Genomic DNA, 22,492 nt, shown 5'->3' with positions numbered 1-22,492 from the left:
GGGAATCTGACCATCGTCTTGTTGATCAAGATGAGTTCCCAGGTTCACATCTCCATGTATTTTTCCCTCAGTAATCTGTCTCTCTTAGATGTCAGTTATTCTTCTATCATTGCCCCTAAAATGATGGTCAACTACCTTCTGGCTAAATAGGTGATATCGTTTGCAGAATGCGTAACCCAGTTTTTCTTGTTCTCCCTAGCTGCTAGTACTGAACTTTACCTGTTGGCTGTAATGGCCTATGATAGGTTTGTTGCCATTTGTAAACCATTGCTTTATACTACTTTGATGTCCAAGAAAAGTTGCATCCTTTTGATAGCCAGCTCATATCTCTGTGCTTCTGTCAATGCAATAGCACACACCAGTGTCTTGTTCAGGTTGTCCTTCTGTGGCTCCAATATTATCAATCACTTTTTCTGTGACATCCCTCCTCTCCACGCCATCTCCTCCTCGGATACCCACATGGCAGCGTCGGTCCATTTCATCTTTGCCATCATCATTATCGTAAACACCATCCTGGTCATTTTCCTGTCCTATGCCTACATCGCGGCTGCCATCCTGAGGATCCGTTCTACTGAAGGGAGACGCAAAGCCTTTTCCACTTGTGCTTCCCATCTAATGGTTGTGTCCATTCTATATGGGACTTTGATTTTCATGTACATATGTCCCATCTCCAGCCTATCGGCATACCAGATAAAAGTAATGTCCATGTTTTATTCTTTGGTGTTCCCCATGTTGAATCCCTTGATCGATAGTCTGAGGAATAAAGAAGTGAAAGAGGCCCTGAAAAAGACTCTAGGCTGGAAATTGTCCCAATTTTAATGTAAGCATTTTAATGGTAATGAATTGTTGTCATGTGGTTTCCTTTACTACATATTACCAGGTAAAGGATATTGCAACCTACTAAATAAAGAACTTTTTTTTTTATTCTGGGATCCAATAATATTACAGTCTTTGAGAATATGTATTCAATGTTATTCAAGTACATTATAAATTTCCTATTTATTTCCTGTTTGTTCATGTGTATCACATGTATATGACTGTTCTCAATCCACTTACTATTTTTCATATGAATTGTAAATTCCCTGAAATATTTATGGCCACATAAATATCTTTTTTAAAATAAATATGCCAATATATTTACTGAGTGTTTACTCTGTGCATAGCACTGTACTAAGATCTGATCTCTGACCTCAAGGTGTTTACAATTTACTTGGGAAGATAGACGCTAATACAAATTATAGGTAGAAGGAAGCAATAGAATTTAAAGTACAATAGAGTCTAAAATTCATCAGTGCAATGGAGGCTGTGAAGACCCAAGTGTTTAATTGCTGTGGAAGATCTGAAGTAATATTTGAGGGGGTTATAGGGCTTGTCTTTTCTTATGCTGTCGAGTCATTTCTGACCCATAGCAACACCATGGACACATCTCTCCCAGAACGCGCCACTCTCCATCTTGAATCATTCTGATAGTATATTCGTAGAGTTTACTTGGCAAAAATATGGAAGTGGTTTACAATTGCCGCCTTCCATGCAGTAAAATTGAGTCTCCACCCTCGACTCTCTCTCAGGCCACTGCTGCCCAGCATGGGTGAGTTTTGATTTGTAGCAGATTGCCTTCCACTCACTAGCCTCTCCCCAAGCTGGGAATGGAATGGATAGGTCTCTTCTTGACTCTCCCTACCATAACTGAGACTGGTACAGTATTACCTGGAAACTCTCCAAGTGTGACCCTGAGAGGGGGGATATAGGGCAGGGAGATGAAAAATCGATTAGGGAAGATCTTCTGGAGAAAGTACGATTTTAGGGGGCTTTTGAAAATAAAAAACAGTAATCTGTCATAAACTGAAAGCAGGAGGGAATTGCAGGCTGAGCAGAGGGCAGAAGTGAAGATTCACTGGAGACAAGTAGGAAGCACAGTGCATAGAATGGCTTGAGAAGAGCAAAATAAGCAAACTGGGATGTTGTGGGAGAACAAGGATAAGCAGGGGTGGGAGAGCTAGTTGAGTGACTTTTAGCCAAGAGGAATGGGTAGTCACTGGAGACTTAAAAGGAGTGGAGAGATAAACCCAGAATAATGTTGAAAAGGGACCTGGGCAACAGAATGAAATATGGACTTTCTAAGGGGAGAGACTAGAGGCTGTGGGGTCTGGGACGAAGCTGATGACTGTGAACCTGCTGTTGGGTAGGGACCGTCTCTATATGTTGCCAACTGGTACTTCCCAAGCGCTTAGTACGGTGCTCTGCACACAGAGCTCAATAAATACGATTGATTGATTGAATGAATGAATAATAAAATCAGGTTATGACAAATGTATGGACCAAGGTGGTGGCAGTTTGGATGGTAAAGAAGGGATAGAGTCTGTAACTACTGCTTCCTGCTAGGATGGTAAGAACACCACAGGATTTAATGCAAGAGGAAGTGCTACAGTTTCGAAATATAAAAGCTCTTGTGGATTTTCTCTGTGGAACACTAAGATATAATATAAAACTTTAACTTTAGAAGAAAAAATGTACAAAAGAATATTTCATTTCAAAAAAAAGCAAACATGGAAAACTCTGTTCAGTGAACACCTATCTCTTTCTCTTTTCTAAGTCCCCTTCCCCAGAGTTAATTTTCAGTAGGGATAAAAGAATGCGGGAGGAGATGGTTAACAGGGATCCAGAAGGGAAGACGAGATGGATGGTGAGGAAATATCAGTGTCAGTAAAGACATGGACCCTCAGATGGCTTCAGTAGTCTTGTATGTGCATTGAATGGGCCTACTTGAATTGTTGGATTGGGAGCAATAAACCTTCTTTATTCCTTTCTACCCCAGCCATCTGCTCCTCTCTATAGCAGGCTCCAGTCAATGGTCCCACCTACCCTGGGCGAAAGATCTCAGTATTGTGGGGATGGGAGAGTTGGGAAAGGAAAGGACAAGGGAAAAGCAGCGGGTTTAGTGGAAAGAGAACAGTCCTGGGAGCCAGAGGATCTGGGTTCTGATCTCGGCTCAGACACGTTTCTGCTGTATGACTTTGGCCTATCTCTGTACTCAATTACCTCATCTGAAAAATGTGGATTACATGGGCTATGTCCAACATGATTTGCTTATATCTACCCCAGCACTTAACGCAGTCCCTGGCACATAGTAAATGCTTAACAAATTCCATTAAAAAAATAAGGACAATGTAGGTGGACAATCCAGGTTGGAAAATTGGATCTTTCCCAGTTAACTAATCATCTCCACTGTCATTACCTCAAAGATCTTCAAGAGGCAAAATTATTTCCTTCCAATCTGGGGGACTGGCAAGTCCATTCCCTTCCTGTCTGTCTCTTCTCCCCACCTTCATTTTTTTAGCTATTAGGAGCTTTATCCTGCCCGGACACGTGAACTAAGGTGAGAGCTAGAAAGCCACTTTACTCTGCTCTCAGTTAGTGCTTAGGGATAGATAGACAGAAAATGAAAAGAAAGTGAGTCAATGTGTTTTTGAACATTTATTCACATTTATTTACCTAAAACATGATTTAATGGAATTACTAACCCTTACAGTATTTTATATTTGGAGATTCTCAGCTTCACACTCAAGCAGCATGACATAGTGGAAAAACAGCATGACCCAGTGGATAGTGCACGGACCTGGGAGTCAGAAGGACCTGGGGCCTCATAATGGCTCCACCATTTGTTTACTGTGGTATCTCAGGTAAGGCACTTAACATATCTTTGCACTGTTATCTCATTTGTAAAATAGGAATTAAGATTGTGGGTCCTATGCAGGACAGAGACTGTGTCCAACCTGATCATTTTGTGCTTACCCCATTGCTTAGTACAGTGTCTGACACATTGCAAGTGCTTAACAAATACCATTTTAAAAAAAGATTGTATTCATTGCTCTTAGTATCTGAAAATCAGTTATTAGTGTTTTTGCAGGGAGGAAGGAAGTAAAGTTGTGTGTTTATATTTTCTTTGTTGGTTTTGACTAGTCACAAACAGCCGAGTTTTCTGTCATTTCAACCATATAGGTCCACCCTTACCCAAATTTCCAAAGGTGTTGTTCCATTAAATTCATTGTACTCCTGAAATAATATTAAAGCCCAATAAAGTGACAAATAGAAGCAAGCAGTTCATATTCCACAAGCTTAAGAAGCAATGGAGCAAAAGAAGATGTAGTAAACAGCCAATGGAAATTTGATATATTGTTATCATACAGGTCACACTAAGAATGATAGAGCGCCTTATGAATCAATCAATCAATAGTATTTACGGAGCACCTATTGTATGTAGAACACTGTATGAAGTAGTTGGGAGGGTACATTATAGAAATCATAATAATGATAATGCATTTGTTAAGAACTTACAATGTGTGAAGCACTGTTCGAAGCGCTGGGTGGATACAAGGTGATCAGGTTGTCTCACGTGGGGCTCACAGTCTTAATCCCCATTTTAGAGATGAGGGAACTGAGGCACAGAGAAGTTGAGTTACCCAAAGTCACACAGCTGACAAGTGGTGGAGCCGGGATTACAACCCATGACCTCCGACTCCCAAACATAATCCCTGCAATCAACAATCTCACATTCTATCAAGGGGGACAGACTCTAAAATAAATTACCCGAAAAAAGTGGAGTTGAAAGACATGTACACAAATGCAACTGGGACTGTGAGTTCCCCAAATGCTTAGATAATACTGAAGTGATGAAATATCCTTTGGGAGGAAATGACATGGTGAGAAGAGAAATTAATTGGAAAAGGCCTCCTGTAGGAGGTGGTACTTCCTCCTGTCTCCCCCCACTTCAGTCTGTACTTCACGCTGCTGCCCGGATCATCTTTGTGCAGAAACGCTCTGGGCATGTTACTCCCCTCCTCAAAAATTTCCAGTGGCTCCCTGTCAACGTATGCATCAAACAAAAACTCCTCACTCTCAGCTTCAAGGCTCTCCATCACTTCGCCCCCTCCTACCACACCTCCCTTCTCTCCTTCTACAGCCCATCCCGCACCCTCCGCTCCTCTGCCGCTAAACTCCTCACTGTACCTCGTTCTTGCCTGTTCCGCTGTCAACCCCCGGCCCACGTCCTCCCCTTAGCCTGGAATGTCCTCCCTCCAAACATCCGCCAAGCTAGCTCTCTTCCTCCCTTCAAAGCCCTACTGAGAGCTCACCTCCTCCAAGAGGCATTCCCAGACTGAGCCTCCTTTTTCCTCTCCTCCTCCTTATCCCCCCACCCTACCTCCTCCCCCTCCCCACAGCACCTGTATATATGCTTGTACAGATTTATTACTCTATTTATTTTACTTGTACATATTTACTATTCTATTTATTTTGCTAATGATGTGCATTTAGCTTTAATTCTATTTGGTCTGATGACTTGACACCTGTCCACATGTTTTGTTTTGTTGTCTGTCTCCCCCTTCTAAACCGTGAGCCCGTTGTTGGGTAGGGACCGTATCTATATGTTGCCAACTTGTACTTTCCAAGCGCTTAGTACAGTGCTCTGCACACAGTAAGCGCTCAATAAATACGATTGAATGAATGAATGAGTGCGCTGAAAGAGATGGTTGGGGTCGAGAGAGCCGGGGTTTCTGTTGGGCCGTAATATAGATTTACAGTGGGGAGAAGTTAGAGAGAGGAGGCAGGTGAGAAAGGTATGTTCAGATAGAGGGATTTCAGAATTGGTGAAGGTGGAGATAATGCAGTGGTAAGAAATGATGAGGTCGAGGGTGTGACCAAGTGTCACCTGTCCCCCGGGGACGGGTTCGAGCAGTAATCGAGAGAGAGAGAGAGAAAGAGAAAAAGAAAGAAAGAAAGAAGCAAGCCGGGGATGGAAAGCCTAAGTTTCATATAAAATTTATTCCGCGAGGCGAATTCAATTATTTAATTGTTTAGGTGCAATGGATTGAACTTCCCTTTCGGAAGGAATATAATCAATGAACAATATTAGAGCTTCCCTAACGGGAGAAACACAATCATCCGGTACTCGTGCATGGGTGAGGCGGCTAGCTCTCACCCATGTGCACTTCTCGCTCGGGAAGAATCCACTTACTTTCCCACACGGGAGGAATCCATTTCATTACCCGAGCACGTGGTGGGTGGCTAGCTCTCACCACGTTCTCTCCCTACACGGGAGGAATCCACTTATGTTCCGCAGCGGGGCAGCTGTGTCCCACCCACGAACGTTCAGTGAGACATTCACCCGTCCCGCGGTCCTTCGTTCAATGTGTTGGTTCTTGTTGCAGAACGGGTATCTGGCCTTCTGGGCAGAGAAATACACGTGGGCTGCTTCTGCGGCTGCTCCTACTGCTGGTGCGTGTCTAGATGTTCAGCCCCAAGAAGGTCAGAGGAGACAGGTGTTTATCATCTATGCTCCTAGGCCATTCCAACTTCCGGCCTAAATTTATCAAATCTCTACCCTCCCCTCTCCTCCATACCCAATTTGATTGTCACGGGGGCGAAGGGACACCTTCTGTATTCCCGGCCTGGGGCTGTCAATCTAGCGGTTTTGGTTGTGGGGGCGGTATCTCACCCTCACTTCCGAGTTCTGCCTGCTAACTCAGGTTGTCACGGGATAGCATTTGACCTTGAGATGGTCGGTACCCCAGGGTCACCTTGGGACACCAAGTTAGTGAGTGGGTGAGGTGGGGTGGAGCAGGAGGTTGACAGAGTCAAGGAGAGATAGAAGGTGGGCGGCAGATGAGTCACCGGGGACATCTGTGTGGATGACGAAGTCTCTGAGGATCAGAGTAGGCATGGAAAAGGAGAGAAGGAAGGTGAGAAAGGAGTCAAAATGGTTAAAGAAATTGGAGGTGGGACCAGGGGCACAGTAGATGATGGCTACAAGAACCGAGCAGGTGGGAGAGGCAAATAATATGGGCTTCAAAGGAGGGGAAGGAAAGGGAATGGGGAGGAGGGATGGTGTGAAAGCAACATTTAGGTGGGAGAAGTAAGCCGACACCTTCTCCTTTCCCGGTGAGTCTGGGGGAGTGGGAGAAGAAGAGGCCTCCGCTGGAGAGAGCAGCAGAAGAGACCCTGTCATCCTGGTTGAGCCAGGTCTCAGTGATGGGGAGGAGGAGAAGAGAGCGGGAAAGGAGCCAGTCAAGGATGAAAGGGAGCTTACCTATAATGAAGCGGGGGTTCCATAGGCCACACTTGGCAGCAGATGTGAAGGGAGGGGAGGGAGAGAGGAGGGTGCGGGGGGTGGGGAGGGTTTGAATGGGAATAAGTTGGCGGGGGCCTGGACAGGGAGAGGGGGATGAGTGGTGGCAATGAGACAGGAGAACTGACATGGAACAGGAGCGAGGAGGACGGGAGGGAAGGAGTTAGAAGGGAAGGGACTGGTGGGGAAATGCACAAGGGGAGGTGGATGAGGTTTGGCACTGGTACAGAGGGATTCTACGGAGGGGGCAGGGAGGAAAGGTTGGGGGGCCGAAGACAGTGAAAGAGCTGAGTGGGACAGGGGAAGGGGAAGGTGAAGGCTGGGAAGGGCAGATGGGAGCAGGGAAATTGAAAGATCATGGTGAGGTCAGCAAGGTAAATGACAGCACAGAGAGCAGTTAAAAATTAACATGCAGTAGCAACAATAAAATATGCCGGTGATGCCCAGAGTAGAAGGTTGAATTGTCCATGGATCAATCAAATCAAAGTGGTTAATAGCAAGAAGAGTCCAGGGACTCTTGGCTGAATTGTCTCTGAGGCGGTGGAGGAGGGAGTCCTGCAGGTGGCAGTTCTGGAGAAGGGTAAAACTGTTATGGGGGACATGGGAGAGGAAACGCCTGGGGAGAGGAGTAAACAACCAAATAACGTGGGTGGGCTGAGTAGATGCGAACGCAGGTAGTTGCTGAAAGTAACACAGTGAGAACAAGGACCGTTTTACCCCAAGGGGCGGGGAGGGAGTCAGTCACATCCGGTTTTCTCTTATGAAATCTCTTGCTCTGTCGCTACTCCCCTCCTTAACTTCCATCTTCAACCTCTCACTCTCCACTGGTTCCTTCCCCTCTGCCTTCAAACATGCCCACGTCTTCCCCATCCTAAAAAAACCCTCTCTTGACCTCACCTCCCCTTCTAGTTATCGCCCTATCTCCCTCCTACCATTCCTTTCCAAACTCCTTGAACGAGTCATCAACATGCGCTGCCTCAAATTCCTCAACACCAACTCTCTCCTCGACCCCCTCCAATCTGGCTTTCCATCTCCTACATTCCACGGAAACTGCCTTCTCAAAGATCACCAACGACCTCCTGCTTGCCAAATCCAATAGCTCCTAATTTATTCTAATCCTCCTCGACCTCTCAACTGCCTTCCACATTGTGGACAATCCCCTTCTCCTCAACAGGCTATCCAACCTTGGCTTCACAGACTCTGTCCTCTCCTGGTTCTCCTCTTATCTCGCCGGCCATTCATTCTCAGTCTCTTTTGTGGGCTCCTCCTCCTCCTCCCTTACTGTAGGGGTCCCTCAAGGGTCAGTTCTTGGTCCCCTTCTGTTCTTTACACTCACTCCCTTGGTGGACTCATTCATTCCCACGGCTTCAACTTTCCTCTCCACGCTGATGACACCCAAATCTACATCCCTGCCCCTGCTCTTTCTCCCTCCCTTCAGGCTCGTGTCTCCTCCCGCCTTCAAGACACCTCCATCTGGATGTCTGCCCGCCATCTAAAACTCAATATGTCCAAGACTGAACTCCTTATCTTCCCTCCCAAACCCTGCCCTCTCCCTGACTTTCCCATCACTGTTGACAGCACTAACATCCTTCCCGTCTAACAAGCCCGCAATCTTGGTATCAACCTCGACTCTGCTCTCTCGTTCACCCCTCATATCCAATCTCTCACCAAAACCTGCCGGTCTCACCTCCGCAACATCGCCAAGATCCGCCCTTTCCTCTCCATCCAAACCGCTACCCTGCTGGTTCAATCTCTCATCCTATCCCTACTGGATTACTGCAGCGGTCTCCTCTCTGATCTCCCAACCTCCTATCTCTCCCCACTTCAATCTATACTTCACGCTGCTGCCTGGATCGTCTTTGTGCAGAAACGCTCTGGGCATGTTACTCCCCTCCTTAAAAATCTCCAGTAGCTCCCATTCAACCTACGCATCAAGCAAAATTCCTCAATCTTTGCTTCAAGGCTCTCCATCACCTCGCCCCCTCCTACCTCACCGCCCTTCTCTCCTTCTACAGCCCAGCCCGCACCCTCCGGTGCTCTGTCGCTATCCCCCTCACTGTACTTCGTTCTCGCCTGTCCCAAAGTCGACCCCAGGCCCACGTCCTCCCCCTGGCCTGGAATGCCCTCCCTCCGCACATCAGCCAAGCTAGCTCTCTTTCTCCCTTCAAAGCCCTACTGAGAGCTCACCTCCTCCAGGAGGCCTTCCCAGACTGAGCCCCCTTTTTCTTCTCCCCCTCCCCAACCCCTCCCCACAGCACCTGTATATATGTTTATATAGATTTATTACTCAATTTATTTTACTTGTACATATTTACTATTCTATTTATTTTATTTTGTTAAAATGTTTTGTTTTGTTGTCTGTCTCCCCATTCTAGACTGTGAGCCTGCTGTTGGGTAGGGACCATCTCTATACGTTGCCAACCTGTACTTCCCAAGCGCTTAGTACAGTGCTCTGCACACAGTAAGCGCTCAATAGATACGAGTTTATGAATGAATGAATGAACACGGGGAAGGAGGGAGTGAAGGCTCTCCAAAGAAGGTCGCTTTTGTGGTGTGTGGGGGGGGCGGGGGGGAGCACGGGGACACAATGTCCCATGGCTCTGGTTGGCTACCTGGATGGACTAAAGCTTGCTTCAAGGGGTGAGTCTAGTGATAATGGGAGGGATCCCAGTTCAGGGGAGTTGGATGGTCAGATGCAACCGTGCCTGCATATTTACTTATTGCATCTATGCTCCAGAGGGAATGTGGAAGAGTGTCAGTGGTCCTTGGCAAGCTACTAGCACTAGCATCAACTCCTCTGCACGTGTTCTTAGTCCTGAAGTCCAAAGATTGTGGCTCATCCACTGTCCTCTACGGTAGACTCCATTCATTCATTCAATCATATCTATTGAGTGTTCACTGTATGCAGAGCACTATATTAAGCGATAGACATATACTAAGATTCCATCACAACCAGAGTGGTCTGAAACAGACAAAAATGAATTTCTAATTCTTTTATAAATGTTCTTTGCCTCTAAATTAGTGACTTTCATTTACATGCCGTGACACTCTGATGCGACATTAGCATGTACTGAGAGATCATCAAGATTGCCAGCATTTACTGCCTCAATCTCTTTGTCTCTCTGCCTTCCTAACTAATCTCCCTCAAAGACCAATAAGATTAGGTTTCTCATTAATATGATTATCAGTTAAGAATGATCTTTTTATTTTAATTTCACATTTTGAAGATGTTACCTATTAGCTTTAAATTTATATCATTTAGACAAATGCCCCCCCCCCCCCAATCTGTCATTCTCAGCCTCTCCTGTCATCTCTACTGCTCCTCCCTCATTTTTGTCTTGATGAGGGCCTTCTTAATAATAATTGTGGTATTTGGTAACTGATTAATAATAATGATGATGGTATTTGTTAAGGACTTACTAGGTGTCAGGTAATGTACTGAATACTGGGGTGGATACAAACAAATTGAGTTGGACACAGTCCCTGTCCCATGTAGGGCTCACAGTTTCAATACTATGTACCAAGCGCTGACTAGATACAAAATAATCAGGTTCCACAGTCTAAGTAGAAGGGAGAACAGGTACTGAATCCCCACTTTGCAGATGAGGGAACTGAGGCAAAAAGAAGTTAAGTGACATGCCCAAGTTCACAACAGCAGGTAAGTGGGGTAGATGAAGCCCGGGCCCTCTGACTTCGGGCCCATGCTCTTGCCATTAGGCTGAAGTGATTCTCCATCTTCAGGCCATTGCAGAAAGGTTGTTATTGTGAAAACGTATGAGGAGTCCATAGGAAATTTTAATAAGTATTATCAGGGCTGTATTAATACAGTCAAATGTAATGCTAAACGTTACACTGTTCATGGGAGTGACACTGTTCGTGGGAGTAGCTTGAGGGAGAAATGGATAGAGAAGCATTTCTGACAGAGAAGCACATCTGTAAATTTCAGTTCTTAAAATAAGTTCTATCTTCACTATCTCATTATTATTATTTTAAAATGTGTGGATGTGGAATTTAAAGGAACAAATTGTGTCTTTACAAAGTAGGAAAAAAAGAACTAAGGGAGCTCCACCCCTTGAGCTACACATTGTGATTAGATGAAGAGGCAGAGAGAAAAGTTAAGACATGGGGCAATTCAGGCCAAAAAAAAAACTCTGCTAAGGTAGAATAAAGATTTTATATTTTGTCCTTCAGAATTCAAACTAGCTGTCTAAAATTGACATGACAGACCCAGTAATACAGAGAGTAGTTGCATTTTTCACTTCGAAAACTGCTCTTACAAAGCTGGAAATACCATAGTCAACACAAAAGAGCACACTGAATCGTGGGAAAAGTAATGGAAACTGTGGGCAGTCGGTTGCATAGTGTATAGATGTAATTGCCCATAACTCACCTCTTGTGTTCTCTAGTCTTACTCCTCCATACTTTTTTCTACGTGACCCATATAGCTTCCTAAATTCCACAGGGAGAATAATGGGTGACATAGCTGAGCTATTAAAGAAGTCAATCTGCTCCGTTAGAAATGTAAGCTCTTTGGGGGCAAAGATCTTATCTACCATTTCTTTTTTTGGTACTGTCGATCAGGGACGGGTTCGTTTGGGAATCAGTGGGGCGAAAGACAGAGAGAGAGAGGCCGGGGACAGAAAGCCTGAACTTAATACAAAATTTGTTCCGCAAGGCAAATTGAATTATTTAATTGTTTTGGCGCAATGAATTGAACTTCCCTTTCTTGAGGAGTGTGATTAATTAGTAATATTAGCGCTTCCCTAATGGCTGCTATTATTCAAGACGTGGCTGTCCACAGAAATGAGCTGCTCTGCCTGCACACAACTGGGAAATTGTCGTGGAGTGGTGCACGGAATACCTGCTCAGGAGAGGCTTCTGGGGCTTGGCCACCCGCGTCTGCTGGCTCTTCCAAAACTCCATCCTTACCAGCAGAGTATGGAAAACCTTACCCGTCGACAACCTGGAGAACGTGAAATCCCAACTCAACGCCTCCACCCAAGGTGACCTCATTGCTCAACTGGATGAAACGATTTCCAAGCTGGAACCTCTAAGTTCTGCCTGCAGCAGCAGAAGGAACTCCATTTCATCGCATGAAAGTTTCAGCGTCCTGGCCTCTGGAATCTATCGGGACATTAGTCGAAGAGGCAGCCAGTATAATGACGTCTCTTACTCCCTACACAGTCAAACCCTTTCGGAAGATCAGCGACTTAAAGAGTTCACCTCCCATCAGGAGGAATACCAAGCCGACCAGGACCATGTCTCTCATGCTTCAGCGCTGGCCGAGACCGATCGGAACGAAACTTTCCTCCAATTCAGTATTCCACTGTCATTTCGTTCTCCATGTCCTCTCGTCTCCCTCCAGGCCATCAAGGAAAGGGACCGGAGTTGGTGTTTGCACTGGTCCTTTGTGTTTGTTTGAAGAATCCAAAGAAGAGGCCGAACTTCTCATCTCTGACTGACCATTTTGATGCTAGTGATGCCTGTCTACTTGTTTTTTTGTTGTCTGTCTCCCCCTTCTAGACTGTGAGCCTGTTGTTGGATAGGGATTGTCTCTATCTGTTGCCGAATTGTAGCTTCCAAGCGCTTAGTACAGTGCTCTGCACACAGTAAGTGCTCAATTAATACAATTGATTGATTGATTGATTGATTGACTGGGAGGAACACCCAGGTCTCACCAAGTTGGAATTCACTTACAGTTTGTTTGCACATGGTGGGGTGGCAAGCTCTTACCCAAGTGCACTTACCATTTGGGAGGCATCCACCTATAACTTATGCACACATGGCAAATCCCCTAGCTCCCACCCACGAGTATTTTCCACTTGGGAGGAATCCATTCATGCATTAAATATCCAGGGTGACGTGCCTCGATTGCAGCCCTACAGCATCCAGAGGGACGAGACACTCACCCATCCCATGGCTCCTCACTTGGTGCAGGCAGAGCGAGCTTCTCTCATGCTGGACAGAGGTGTCCTGGAGCCATCTGCGGCAAGTCTCGATCCTCTGCACAGAAGGTTAGAGGCTTCAGGCATTTATCACCTGTGATCCTAGGGCATTCCAGCTAATGGCCTCAGTTTATCCAATCTCTGCCCTCCCACCTACTCCAAGCCTTGGCACGAGGGCGAGGGACACCACCTGTATTCCCGGCTTGGGCTGTCAATCTGGCAGTTTTGGTTGTGGGGGTGGTATCCCACCCTCACTTCCGAGTTCCGCCTGCTGGCACAGGCAGTCATGAGATAACATTTGAGCTTGAGATGGTCGGTACTCTAGGGTCACCTTGGGACATACCACCACTTGGCCTTCACCATCCAGGTCGTGTAGTAGTGGGGTGGCTCTGGAAGCCGTGCCTTCTGGCGCTGTCCCTCCCCTGACTAAATAATAATAATAATAATTATTATTATTATCATTATTATTGTATTTGTTAAGTGCTTACTATGTGCCAAGCGCCGTTCTAAGCGCCAGGGAGATTACAAGGTGATCAGGTTGTCCCACGGGGGGCTCACAGTCTTAATCCCCATTTTACAGATGAGGTAAATGAGGCCCAGAGAAGTGAAGTGACTTGCCCAAAGTCACACAGCTGACAAATGGCGGAGCCGGGATTTGAACCCGTGACCTCTTTCCACTGAGCCACGCTGCTTTTCTATGGGCCGATAACCTCTGTGACTTGCCTGGAAACCAGGAAAGCAGGCCCATGGGTCGGGGTAAAGGACGGTCCCTATCCCATGGCCAGGGGCAACAGAAGTTGGCGCCCCACCCTTAAGACATGTGAATAGGAAGTATGGAGGTATGGAAGGTGATTGGTGGACCACTATGGTTTTTGAGGCCCTGCATTGAGGTAAGGGGCCAGATATGGTTGAAATGTCTTCTGCATGCAGAGTGGTGCAGCAGTGGGATAGATAACAGCACCCTCCCTCACTAGCACACTTTTAGTTAATAGCAAAATGTCTTTGCAACCCAAGGATTAGGGAGCTACCTCAGTTCTAAAAGGAGGCCTTAAAACCAGTCCCAAACTCCTCCTGTGGTGTGGACTCCTCGTCAGCCGGATGGTATATTGCTAGAGATGATTGCGTCCAATTGTACAGAATGAAGGGGTGAGGGGCACCAATCAGGTTGAAACAGGTGGTCTGGTAGAAACGGGTTCCCTTCCCTGATGCTGTCACGTCATGGCTAAGCCTGAAGACGGGCTCTTTGGGAGGCAGTTCAGTGATGATTCCTTTACTGGACCTGTCTGAAAGTCTGTCAATCCTAGTCATAGAATTGTGAGGCAGAGAATTACCCAGAGTATCATATAGCCAGATATGATTGCTAAGGTTTGAAATGATAGCTTTTTCCTAATAATATTTAACAATTATTCTTAACTCATTCTTGTTAAAAATATTAATAATAATTTTAAACTTTTTCCCATTACTATTCTTCTGTTTCTTTCCAAATCCTTGGGATATGATGACTAAACCTTCCCAGTCCTTAAAAAGGAAACAATCGCAAAGACAAAGTAGACATCCAGATCTGTACATAGGTATGGTACCGACTAACATACATCTGCTGCTAGCCCCTTAGCTAGGCTGTAGCAGAGGCAACACGCAGAACTTACATTGACAATCCTTACCGTAATGGAAATTTTATATTTAAGATCATTTGAACCACTTTAACAAGCAAAGATGAACAAACAAACCCCATTTCTAATACATTCAATTTATAATATTCAGCAATTAAATCTGTACTTTGCATACAGCTGTCCCCTTATTAGACTCCTTAAGATCAATGACTGACAAAGTTTCTCAGCTTAACCCTATTTTAGTGAACTTTTAAAAATCCATTTAAGGAGGGGAAAACTCCAGATTCCATTATCATTCTAAGTTTCCCTTCCAATCTTTCCTTAGTTCATTCAATAGTATTTATTGAGCGCTTTCTGTGTGCAGAGCACTGTACTAAGTGCTTGGGAAGTACGACTCAGCAACAGAGACAATCCCTGCCGACAACGGGCTCACAGTCTAGAATGAGTCTCAGTTGTTGACTGATGGAGGCCTGTAATAACAACAGTAATAACAAAGATATTTGTTAAGGGTCTAGACTGTGCCAAGCACTGTACTAAGCACTGGGGTAAATACAGAACTGTCAAGTCAGATGTAGTCTGACTACAGCTGTGAGCCCACCCGGGGCTCATAGTAGAAATTGTGGGGGAGAACAAGGATTAAAGCCCCCGTTTAAGACGTGAGGAAACCAAGGCCTAGAGAAATTAAGAAACTTGCCCAGAGTCACACAGGAGGCACAGGGCAGAACCGAGATTAGAGCCTCTGTTTCTAAAACCAGTGAGCCAAGGAGAGATTTCTAGGTTCCTCCGTTTCATCCAGGACTCTGCTTGGTTTGGTCACTAGTAGGTGTCTGTGGATCATTCAGTTATATTTATTGAGCGCTTACTGTGTGCAGAACTCTGTACTGAGTGCTTGGATCAGCAATCCTAGTCCCCCAACCTATTCTGTTTTACAGGGGACTATAATCGAGTGTACGCACTGTGGCTGCCGTGGGTGCTCGAGCTAACAGCCCCGACCCCCGGCCGCTTTGGAAACTGCTCTCCAGCTCAAACCCTGAATCAGTCACCATTTTGCTGAATGCTAGTACTACCTCTACCCCAACAATGTCCCTTTACACCAAATTTTAATATTCCAGTTTATCAAAAATTATACAAATGACCAGGTCTTCCGTACATTTTCTTTTCACTATACATTTGGTTAATTCCATAGTGAACATATTGAGGCAAGCTTCCTTATTCAAACCATCGCATTTATACCAGCCAGATGTATATATTCCAAACATAGCAAAATGACTTTTTATATATGATTTGCTTATATACCTCTTTTACCAATTTAACAAAATTTAATGCAGTAGAATTTCAGAAATAATGATTAAATCACCACCCCTACAGTTATTCCTAGGCTGGGAGAACAATGGCATATCCACTTCCAATTACCACCATTGTAATTTCTAGAGGGAGGTGCCTTAGATTGAGGAGGGCAACCATTCACTTGAGGGAGGTGCCTTCTCTCAAAGGAATTCTCTTTTAATCTTCCAAACTGATAGCTCTGGCCCTGAAGACAAATTGGTTAAGTTTCCTACCCCTTTCCTTTAACTGCAAATTTCTTGCAAGCAATTGGGTGATTTCATGAATAGCTGAGAGAAGGGACAAGAATTAAAACCCCAGGCAAATAAAATGACTCTCAATCTGCGGAGTGACCCAAATCCAGCTAGGAATTTCTCTTCAAAGAACAATACAGGTTTTCACAGCACTGGCCAATTCATTCAAACATAACTCATCCTAAACACACTTTCACACCGACATAGAGGTAAAGCCAATTTCCCTGTATCAAAGATGTTAATTTCTGCCCACCTTCAGGACAAATGCCTAAATCTTTCTTCATTCCTGCTCCACCCACAGCCATATACATAATCTTTCTATAGGCATCACCTCAAATCTCAACTATTTGGCATTCCCAGAACATCTTCCATTCTATGCACACAAAATACAAGGAGGGCATGTTCATGCAATCATTTTAACTCTTGAAGCAGAACACTCTTACTCAAACAGGAGGGTGCTCCCAATCCCACATTCACACAATGTTTTCAGTACTTTAAAACAGAATGGAGATGTTTTCTGGTCATCATCAGGAACCCCTTCATTGGGGGCGCTAATAATCAGCTTCCAGCGCACACAGATCTCTCATGAAAGAATGACTTGGTGCCTGCAATTTAAGACTAGATAACTTGGTTCCCTGCTGGCACGGGTGGATCAATCGAGCCAAGTACGTCACGAGGTCTAGAGGTCACGACCTTGACCATGAGTATGGGTCGCAGCCTCCCCTGGGTCCAAGTCTAGGCGGCTACTTTCATGTGGACTCATATTCAGCTGGCCTACTGGCCAACCTCGAGGTTTTCCATCCCTGATCCACAAGAAAGGCAAACAGCCCTCTTGGCTCTCTGTCCCCTATCACCGAACCCACCCTTGTCGCAATTTATGTCACCTGTCGAACGGGGTTGGATTCGTTTGGGAATCAGCATGGTGAGAGAGAGAGAGAGGCCGGGGACAGAAAGCCTGAGTTTTATACAAAATTTATTCCGCGAGGCAAATTGAATTATTTAATTGTTTAGGCGCAATGGATTGAACTTCCCTTTCGTCAGGAATGTGACTAATTGGTAATATTAGAGCTTACCTAACGGGAGGAACACATTTATATGCTACTCGCACATGACAAAACACCCAGGTCCCACCCAGGTGGAATTCCCTAATAATAATGATAATAATAATAATAATAATAATAATAATAATAATAATAATAGCAATAGCATTTATTAAGCGCTTACTATGTGCAAAGCACTGTTCCAAGCACTAGGGAGGTTACAAGGTGATCAGGTTGTCCCACAGAGGGCTCACAGTCTTAACCCTTATATACTGTTTGCATGTGGTGGGGAGGTTAACATGAACTTCCCACTCGTGAGGAATCCATTTATGAGGTACGCACCCGTGGGGAAGCCCCTAGCTCCCACCCACGAATGTTTTCCACTTGGGAGGAATCCATTCATGTGTTACATACCCATGGCGAAGCGCCTGGCTTCCAGCACCACGAGCGTCCAGAGGGACGGTACACTCACCCATCCCGCAGCTCCTCACTTGGTGCAGGCAGAGCAGGCTTCTCATACTCTGGACAGAGGCTCCCTGCAGCCATCTGCAGCAAGTCTTGATCCTCTGAAAAGAAGGTTGGAGGCTACAGGTATTTCTCACCTGTGCTACTAGGCCATTCCAGCTTCTGGCCTCAGTTTATCCAATCTCTGACCTTTCCTCTCCTCCACACCTAATTTGATTGACACAAGGGCAAGGGACACCTTCTGCATTCGCTGCTTGGGCTGTCAATCCAGCAGTTTTGTTTGTGGGGGTGGTATTCCACCCTCACTTCCAAGTTCTGCCTGGTGGGCCAGGAGGTAACAAGATAGCATTTGACTTTGAGATGGTCGGTACTCCATAGTCACCTTGGGACAGGTAGGTTCCCAGTGTTCAGTTGAGGGCTCTTCATACAATAAGCACTAAATAAATATCACTGATTGTTTGAATGATTTGTCTTTGTTCAATGAGTGGGTGAGCTATGTTGAATTGTAAGTTAGGGAGTCTAGTGAAGGTACCTTAAGTATAAAATATGCTAACTTGTGAAATAAAACAAATTACTACAGAACCTAAGAACATTGTTAGTCAAACAGCATCGAAAAATTAAGATACCATGATTTTGTGGGGGTTCACAGTTCAACACAGAGATCTGCCCTTGTTCTCAGAAATCTGATGTTAAACTGAAGAAGAATCTCCAGGAGAGAGAGTTCCACAGCCTCGTCTTTGCCTGATGCACTCAATTCTGATTTTTTTTAACAAGCTTTCAGGCTACTCCTTTGCTGAATTCCAGTTTATTCTTATGCTCAGAGAGTTTCAAGAGGATAATTGCTCTCTTTCTCGAAGGTCAAGATGTAGTTTAGGAGCACTAAAACAAAAGCACATTTTAAAATAGCCAACTAAGTAAGGTTTCCCTATTCCTACTCCACTATCTTCTAGGTGCTAGAAGAATTGGGAGAATTTGCGATGGAAAAAATAATGAAAAAGCTAATACCAATTTTGTGTAGGCTTTCACAGCACTTGTGTCTCCTTCTCCATTTGTGTTTCAGGTTCTTACCTCAGCTGAGGCTCCACATGCCTTTCACTCCAAATCATGTCAACATTATTTACAAAACAGGATGAAAAATTTCATTTTTTTTAAAAAAGTAAATGAATAGAGAGGAATGGCCAATAAAGAGATTTATGGATATATGAGGCAAAAGGCAGAGCAGAAAATGAATAAGGGGATGAGTTTTTTTTCCTCATTCTGAAGCATGAAATTTAATTTAAGAGGTGTCAGGGGCAAAGATGACAGCAAGGATGTGAGGTCCACTCTTCCCTCAGAAACTAGTTGGAGGAGACCCTCCCCACTCTAACTCTGAGGCCCAGCTTCTTTCCCCCAGGCCACATTGCGGAACCTGCGAGTGTCATCAGTAAAAGTTTGAGAAACAGTGTTTAGGATGTTCCAGTGTAATGGCTCTTAGTATATGAAGCCGAGAAATAGAAATGTAAATCTGCATTATAGCATATGATGAATATGATGAGAATGTATAGTAACCAAGAAGACTTCAAAGAAGGAAATAAACAATGCCACAATGCCACAATGCAAATTAAAACTGGATAGGTGACAAAGATTTCTTACAACTGAAATGACAACAGGGTCCATAGGGAAGAACAAGATTCATCTAGCTGCTATTTTTCTCTGATGCTTCATGGGCTTGATAAAAGACATTAGCAATGAGGGCATGCTTTTCTCTCTATTATGTTCCTCATGGCATCTTTCAATTCCTTGTTCCTCACACTATAGATCAGGGGATTCAGCGGGATCACAAAAGTGTAAAACACCGATGTTCTTTTATCTCTCTCCAGGGAGTAGTTGGACATTGGCTGTAAGTACATAAAGCAGATGGTGCCATAAAATATGGTCACCATAATGTGTGAAGCACAAGTAGAGAAGGCTTTGTGTTTGCCTTCAGAAGAGCGTATCTTCAGGATAGTGAACAAGATGTAAGCATAGGAAACCACAGTGATCCCTGTCGTGCTGAGTCCGTTCAAGCTAATGAGCACAAAAAGCAGCAGATGTGTTGGAACAGGAGATAGATGTGAGTGGTGGGCCATCACAGAAATAGTGATTAATTGTACAGTGCCCACAAAAGGATAAACTACAGGTGAAAACTGTGTGGATCATGGAATTCAGGAATCCATATATATAAGACCCAACTACAAGGGGAACAGATATCCTGTGGGACACCATGACAGAATAATGCAGTGGGTGACAGATGGTGATGAAGTGATCGTAGGCCATGGCAGCAAGCAAAAAGCACTCTGTAGTCCCTAGAGCAGCAGAGAAGTACATCTGAGTGACACAGCCAGCATAGGAAATGGTTTTCCTCTCCAACAAGATGTTGATCAGTGTCCTGAGAGCAATGACACAGGAAAAGCAGGAAAAGAAGGCTAAATTGCCGAGGAAAAAGTACATGAAGGTATGAAGCTGAGCATCAATCTTGATTAATATCTATCTCTATCGCCTTCTATCTCTCCTTGACGCTGCCAACCTCTTGCTCCACCCCACCTCACCCACTAACCAACTTGGTCACACCCTCGACCTCATCATCTCCTACCTCTGCACTATCTCCACCCTCACCAACTCTGAAATCCCTCTCTCTTCATAACCGTCACACCTGCCTCCTCACTAACACTTCTCTCCCCTGTGAATCTATATTACTACCTCACAGAGACCTCCACTCTCTCGACCCCATCCATCTTTCTGAGCGCCTCACACCCCACCTTGCCTCCCTTTCCTCTCTACCCAATCTTGATAATCAGATTACTGCTTTCAACTCTACCATCTCTATTCAGCTCGACTACCTCGCTCCCCTTTCCCTTCGCCATTCTCGTACCACTAACCCACAGCCCTGGATCACTGCCACTGTCCGCCTCCTTCACTCTTATGCTAGAGCTGCTGGACGCTGCTGGAGAAAGTCTAAACACCATGCCAACCTCGTTCACTTCAAGTTTAGACTTTCCTGCCTTAACTCTGTCCTCTCCTCTGCCAGTCAAAACTATTTCTCCTCCCTTATTGACAACCATGCCTATTGTCCCTGTCAGTTCTTCCGTACATTTAACTCCCTTCTCAGGCCCCCTGTTCCTCCCCCTCCTCCTTTCAACACCCGTAACGATCTGGCCTCCTACTTCAGTAATAAAATTAAATCCATTAGTTTTGAGCCCCCCAAAGTCACTCCTCCCCCTTCTCCAACCCCCCGGCTCTCAACCCTCTCCGCTACTCTCCCATCCTTCCCAGCAGTATCCTCAGATAAGATCTCCTCCCTCGTCTCATGTGCTACTCTGGCCACCTGTGCTTCTGACCCAATGCCCTCTCATCTTATGAAATCTCTTGCTCCGTCCCTCCTCCCCTCCTTAACTTCCATCTTCAACTGCTCACTCTCCACTGGTTCCTTCCCCTCTGCCTTCAAACATGCCCACGTCTCCCCCATCTTAAAACAACCCTCTCTTGATCCCACCTCCCCTTCTAGTTATCGCCCTATCTCCCTCCTACCATTCCTTTCCAAACTCCTTGAACGCATCGTCTACACACGGTGCCTCGAATTCCTCAATGCCAACTCTCTCCTCGACCCCCTCCAATCTGGCTTCCGTCCCCTACATTCCACCGAAACTGCACTCTCAAAGGTCACCAATGACCTCCTGCTTGCCAAATCTAACGGCTCCTATATCCTAATCCTCCTCGAACTCTCAGCTGCCTTCGACACTGTGGACTGCCCCCTTCTCCTCAACACGCTATCCAACCTTGGCTTCACAGACTCTGTCCTATCCTGGTTCTCCTCTTATCTCTCCGGCCATTCATTCTCAGTCTTTTTTGCGGGCTCCTCCTCCCCCTTCCATCCCCTTACTGTAGGGGTTCCTTAAGGGTCAGTTCTTAGTCCCCTTCTGTTCTCTATCTACACTCACTCCCTTGGTGAACTCATTTTCTCCCACGGCTTCAACTATCATCTCTACGCTGATGACACCCAAATTTACATCTCTGCCCCTGATCTCTCTCCCTCCCTTCAGGCTCGTGTCTCCTCCTGCATTCAAGACACCTCCATCTGGATGTCTGCCCGCCATCTAAAACTCAATATGTCCAAGACTGAACTACTTATCTTCCCTCCCAAACCCTGCCCTCTCCCTGACTTTCCCATCACTGTTGATGGCACTACCATCCTTCTCGTCTAACAAGGCCACAACCTTGGTTTCATCCTCGACTCTGCTCTCTCGTTCACCCCTCACATCCAATCTGTCACCAAAACCTGCCGATCTCACCTTCGCAGCATCACCAAGATCTGCCCTTTCCTCTCCATCCAAATTGCTACCCTGGTGGTTCAGTCTCTCATCCTATCCCGGCGGGATTACTTCAGCCTCCTCTCTGATCTCCCAAACTCCTGTCTCTCCCCACTTTAATCTTTACTTCACGCTGCTGCCCGGATCATCTTTGTGCAGAAACGCTCTGGGCATGTTACTCCCCTCCTCAAAAATCTCCAGTGGCTACCAATCAACCTGCGCATCAGGTAAAAACTCCTCACTCTCGGCTTCAAGGCTCTCCATCACCTCGTCCCCTCCTACCTCATCTCCCTTCTTTCCTTCTACAGCCCAGCCCGCACCCTCTGCTCCTCTGCCACTAACCTCCTCACTGTGCCTCGTTCTCGCCTGTTCCGCTGTCGACCCCCGGCCCACATCCTCCCCCTGGC

This window comes from Tachyglossus aculeatus, unplaced genomic scaffold (genome assembly GCF_015852505.1).
Source record: "Tachyglossus aculeatus isolate mTacAcu1 unplaced genomic scaffold, mTacAcu1.pri SUPER_32, whole genome shotgun sequence".
Lineage (NCBI taxonomy): Eukaryota > Metazoa > Chordata > Mammalia > Monotremata > Tachyglossidae > Tachyglossus > Tachyglossus aculeatus.
This window is presented reverse-complemented; position numbering follows the sequence as displayed.